General features: G+C 40.4%; 9 non-coding genes across 9 annotated transcripts; all 9 read right to left on the bottom strand.

Annotated features, from left to right (window-relative positions):
• Positions 1 to 244: 244 nt before the first annotated feature.
• LOC127999609 (5S ribosomal RNA) lies at positions 245 to 363 on the bottom strand. Its single transcript, XR_008172422.1, has one exon. It is a non-coding gene; the product is annotated as a 5S ribosomal RNA (ribosomal RNA).
• Positions 364 to 877: 514 nt separating this feature from the next.
• Positions 878 to 996, bottom strand: LOC127996126 (5S ribosomal RNA). The gene has a single exon (XR_008169043.1). It is a non-coding gene; the product is annotated as a 5S ribosomal RNA (ribosomal RNA).
• Positions 997 to 1,357: 361 nt separating this feature from the next.
• On the bottom strand, positions 1,358 to 1,476 carry LOC128004233 (5S ribosomal RNA). Its single transcript, XR_008176927.1, has one exon. It is a non-coding gene; the product is annotated as a 5S ribosomal RNA (ribosomal RNA).
• Positions 1,477 to 1,985: 509 nt separating this feature from the next.
• Positions 1,986 to 2,104, bottom strand: LOC128000620 (5S ribosomal RNA). The gene has a single exon (XR_008173403.1). It is a non-coding gene; the product is annotated as a 5S ribosomal RNA (ribosomal RNA).
• A 498-nt stretch (positions 2,105 to 2,602) lies between these two features.
• Positions 2,603 to 2,721, bottom strand: LOC128003876 (5S ribosomal RNA). The gene has a single exon (XR_008176588.1). It is a non-coding gene; the product is annotated as a 5S ribosomal RNA (ribosomal RNA).
• A 362-nt stretch (positions 2,722 to 3,083) lies between these two features.
• LOC127999608 (5S ribosomal RNA) lies at positions 3,084 to 3,202 on the bottom strand. The gene has a single exon (XR_008172421.1). It is a non-coding gene; the product is annotated as a 5S ribosomal RNA (ribosomal RNA).
• Positions 3,203 to 3,716: 514 nt separating this feature from the next.
• On the bottom strand, positions 3,717 to 3,835 carry LOC127996125 (5S ribosomal RNA). Its single transcript, XR_008169042.1, has one exon. It is a non-coding gene; the product is annotated as a 5S ribosomal RNA (ribosomal RNA).
• Positions 3,836 to 4,196: 361 nt separating this feature from the next.
• On the bottom strand, positions 4,197 to 4,315 carry LOC128005411 (5S ribosomal RNA). The gene has a single exon (XR_008178064.1). It is a non-coding gene; the product is annotated as a 5S ribosomal RNA (ribosomal RNA).
• Positions 4,316 to 4,824: 509 nt separating this feature from the next.
• On the bottom strand, positions 4,825 to 4,943 carry LOC128000619 (5S ribosomal RNA). Its single transcript, XR_008173402.1, has one exon. It is a non-coding gene; the product is annotated as a 5S ribosomal RNA (ribosomal RNA).
• Positions 4,944 to 5,000: the final 57 nt, after the last annotated feature.

Below are 5,000 nucleotides of genomic sequence, written 5' to 3'. Positions count from 1 at the left end.
CATCAAAGTACTAATCAGACCTAAACCTGCTAAGATTCAGAGATCGGGCATTGACTCTTTTTTTTTTTTATGAAAGATTATTATATAATTCGTGAACTTTTCCAAAAAGATTAAAACACCTGGTATTCCCAGGCAGTCTCCTATCCATGTACTAAGCAGGCCCAAACCTGCTAATATTCAGAGATCAGGCATTGACTCTATTTTTTGGCAAAATTATTATATACTAAGTGAAAAATGTCCAAAAAGCTTACAGCACCTGGTATTCCCAGGCGGTCTCCCATCCAAGTACTAACCAGGCCCAAACCTGCTTAGCTTCCGAGATCAGACGAGATCCGGCATAGCCAGGTTGGTATGGCCGTAAGCGAAGTCTGCTGCAAAGAGAGGGCTATTTAAAGACCAGCCAATCTTATCGCCAGTACATTATTTAAGTAGGAAAGAAAACCCAAAAGCTTAAAGCACCTGGTATTCCTAGGCAGTCTCTCATCAAAGTACTAACCAGACCTAAACCTGCCAAGATTCAGAGATCGGGCATTGACCCCTTTTTTTTTCTTTTTTTTTTTTTTTAAATGAAAGATTATTATATAATTCGTGAAATTTTCCAAAAAGATTAAAGCACCTGGTATTCCCAGGCAGTCTCCCATCCATGTACTAACCAGGCCCAAACCTGCAAATATTCAGAGATCGGGCATTGACTCTATTTTTTGGCAAAATTATTATATACTAAGTGAAAAATGTCCAAAAAGCTTACAGCACCTGGTATTCCCAGGCAGTCTCCCATCCATGTACTAACCAGGCCCAAACCTGCTAATATTCAGAGATTGGCATTGACTCTATTTTTTGGCAAAATTATTATATACTAAGTGAAAAATTTCCAAAAAGCTTACAGCACCTGGTATTCCCAGGCGGTCTCCCATCCAAGTACTAACCAGGCCCAAACCTGCTTAGCTTCCGAGATCAGACGAGATCGGGCATAGCCAGGATGGTATGGCCGTAAGCGAAGTCTGCTGCAAAGAGAGGGCTATTTAAAGATCAGCCAATCTTATCGCCAGTACATTATATAAGTAGGAATGAAAACCCAAAAGCTTAAAGCACCTGGTATTCCTAGGCAGTCTCTCATCAAAGTACTAATCAGACCTAAACCTGCTAAGATTCAGAGATCGGGCATTGACTCTTTTTTTTTTTATGAAAGATTATTATATAATTCGTGAACTTTTCCAAAAAGATTAAAACACCTGGTATTCCCAGGCAGTCTCCTATCCATGTACTAAGCAGGCCCAAACCTGCTAATATTCAGAGATCAGGCATTGACTCTATTTTTTGGCAAAATTATTATATACTAAGTGAAAAATGTCCAAAAAGCTTACAGCACCTGGTATTCCCAGGCGGTCTCCCATCCAAGTACTAACCAGGCCCAAACCTGCTTAGCTTCCGAGATCAGACGAGATCCTGCATAGCCAGGTTGGTATGGCCGTAAGCGAAGTCTGCTGCAAAGAGAGGGCTATTTAAAGATCAGCCAATCTTATCGCCAGTACATTATATAAGTAGGAATGAAAACCCAAAAGCTTAAAGCACCTGGTATTCCTAGGCAGTCTCTCATCAAAGTACTAACCAGACCTAAACCTGCCAAGATTCAGAGATCGGGCATTGACTCTTTTTTTTTTTTTTTTTTTTTAAATGAAAGATTATTATATAATTCGTGAAATTTTCCAAAAAGATTAAAGCACCTGGTATTCCCAGGCAGTCTCCCATCCATGTACTAACCAGGCCCAAACCTGCAAATATTCAGAGATCGGGCATTGACTCTATTTTTTGGCAAAATTATTATATACTAAGTGAAAAATGTCCAAAAAGCTTACAGCACCTGGTATTCCCAGGCAGTCTCCCATCCATGTACTAACCAGGCCCAAACCTGCTAATATTCAGAGATTGGCATTGACTCTATTTTTTGGCAAAATTATTATATACTAAGTGAAAAATTTCCAAAAAGCTTACAGCACCTGGTATTCCCAGGCGGTCTCCCATCCAAGTACTAACCAGGCCCAAACCTGCTTAGCTTCCGAGATCAGACGAGATCAGGCATAGCCAGGATGGTATGGCCGTAAGCGAAGTCTGCTGCAAAGAGAGGGCTATTTAAAGACCAGCCAATCTTATCGCCAGTACATTATATAAGTAGGAATGAAAACCCAAAAGCTTAAAGCACCTGGTATTCCTAGGCAGTCTCTCATCAAAGTACTAATCAGACCTAAACCTGCTAAGATTCAGAGATCGGGCATTGACTCTTTTTTTTTTTTATGAAAGATTATTATATAATTCGTGAAATTTTCCAAAAAGATTAAAACACCTGGTATTCCCAGGCAGTCTCCCATCCATGTACTAAGCAGGCCCAAACCTGCTAATATTCAGAGATCGGGCATTGACTCTATTTTTTGGCAAAATTATTATATACTAAGTGAAAAATGTCCAAAAAGCTTACAGCACCTGGTATTCCCAGGCAGTCTCCCATCCATGTACTAACCAGGCCCAAACCTGCTAATATTCAGAGATTGGCATTGACTCTATTTTTTGGCAAAATTATTATATACTAAGTGAAAAATTTCCAAAAAGCTTAGAGCACCTGGTATTCCCAGGCGGTCTCCCATCCAAGTACTAACCAGGCCCAAACCTGCTTAGCTTCCGAGATCAGACGAGATCGGGCATAGCCAGGATGGTATGGCCGTAAGCGAAGTCTGCTGCAAAGAGAGGGCTATTTAAAGATCAGCCAATCTTATCGCCAGTACATTATATAAGTAGGAATGAAAACCCAAAAGCTTAAAGCACCTGGTATTCCTAGGCAGTCTCTCATCAAAGTACTAATCAGACCTAAACCTGCTAAGATTCAGAGATCGGGCATTGACTCTTTTTTTTTTTTATGAAAGATTATTATATAATTCGTGAACTTTTCCAAAAAGATTAAAACACCTGGTATTCCCAGGCAGTCTCCTATCCATGTACTAAGCAGGCCCAAACCTGCTAATATTCAGAGATCAGGCATTGACTCTATTTTTTGGCAAAATTATTATATACTAAGTGAAAAATGTCCAAAAAGCTTACAGCACCTGGTATTCCCAGGCGGTCTCCCATCCAAGTACTAACCAGGCCCAAACCTGCTTAGCTTCCGAGATCAGACGAGATCCGGCATAGCCAGGTTGGTATGGCCGTAAGCGAAGTCTGCTGCAAAGAGAGGGCTATTTAAAGACCAGCCAATCTTATCGCCAGTACATTATTTAAGTAGGAAAGAAAACCCAAAAGCTTAAAGCACCTGGTATTCCTAGGCAGTCTCTCATCAAAGTACTAACCAGACCTAAACCTGCCAAGATTCAGAGATCGGGCATTGACTCTTTTTTTTTTCTTTTTTTTTTTTTTTAAATGAAAGATTATTATATAATTCGTGAAATTTTCCAAAAAGATTAAAGCACCTGGTATTCCCAGGCAGTCTCCCATCCATGTACTAACCAGGCCCAAACCTGCAAATATTCAGAGATCGGGCATTGACTCTATTTTTTGGCAAAATTATTATATACTAAGTGAAAAATGTCCAAAAAGCTTACAGCACCTGGTATTCCCAGGCAGTCTCCCATCCATGTACTAACCAGGCCCAAACCTGCTAATATTCAGAGATTGGCATTGACTCTATTTTTTGGCAAAATTATTATATACTAAGTGAAAAATTTCCAAAAAGCTTACAGCACCTGGTATTCCCAGGCGGTCTCCCATCCAAGTACTAACCAGGCCCAAACCTGCTTAGCTTCCGAGATCAGACGAGATCGGGCATAGCCAGGATGGTATGGCCGTAAGCGAAGTCTGCTGCAAAGAGAGGGCTATTTAAAGATCAGCCAATCTTATCGCCAGTACATTATATAAGTAGGAATGAAAACCCAAAAGCTTAAAGCACCTGGTATTCCTAGGCAGTCTCTCATCAAAGTACTAATCAGACCTAAACCTGCTAAGATTCAGAGATCGGGCATTGACTCTTTTTTTTTTTATGAAAGATTATTATATAATTCGTGAACTTTTCCAAAAAGATTAAAACACCTGGTATTCCCAGGCAGTCTCCTATCCATGTACTAAGCAGGCCCAAACCTGCTAATATTCAGAGATCAGGCATTGACTCTATTTTTTGGCAAAATTATTATATACTAAGTGAAAAATGTCCAAAAATCTTACAGCACCTGGTATTCCCAGGCGGTCTCCCATCCAAGTACTAACCAGGCCCAAACCTGCTTAGCTTCCGAGATCAGACGAGATCCTGCATAGCCAGGTTGGTATGGCCGTAAGCGAAGTCTGCTGCAAAGAGAGGGCTATTTAAAGATCAGCCAATCTTATCGCCAGTACATTATATAAGTAGGAATGAAAACCCAAAAGCTTAAAGCACCTGGTATTCCTAGGCAGTCTCTCATCAAAGTACTAACCAGACCTAAACCTGCCAAGATTCAGAGATCGGGCATTGACTCTTTTTTTTTTTTTTTTTTTTTAAATGAAAGATTATTATATAATTCGTGAAATTTTCCAAAAAGATTAAAGCACCTGGTATTCCCAGGCAGTCTCCCATCCATGTACTAACCAGGCCCAAACCTGCAAATATTCAGAGATCGGGCATTGACTCTATTTTTTGGCAAAATTATTATATACTAAGTGAAAAATGTCCAAAAAGCTTACAGCACCTGGTATTCCCAGGCAGTCTCCCATCCATGTACTAACCAGGCCCAAACCTGCTAATATTCAGAGATTGGCATTGACTCTATTTTTTGGCAAAATTATTATATACTAAGTGAAAAATTTCCAAAAAGCTTACAGCACCTGGTATTCCCAGGCGGTCTCCCATCCAAGTACTAACCAGGCCCAAACCTGCTTAGCTTCCGAGATCAGACGAGATCAGGCATAGCCAGGATGGTATGGCCGTAAGCGAAGTCTGCTGCAAAGAGAGGGCTATTTAAAGACCAGCCAATCTTATCGCCAGTACA

Source organism: Carassius gibelio, chromosome B22 (assembly GCF_023724105.1).
Source record: "Carassius gibelio isolate Cgi1373 ecotype wild population from Czech Republic chromosome B22, carGib1.2-hapl.c, whole genome shotgun sequence".
NCBI classification, from domain to species: Eukaryota; Metazoa; Chordata; class Actinopteri; order Cypriniformes; family Cyprinidae; genus Carassius; species Carassius gibelio.
This window is presented reverse-complemented; position numbering and strand designations above follow the sequence as displayed.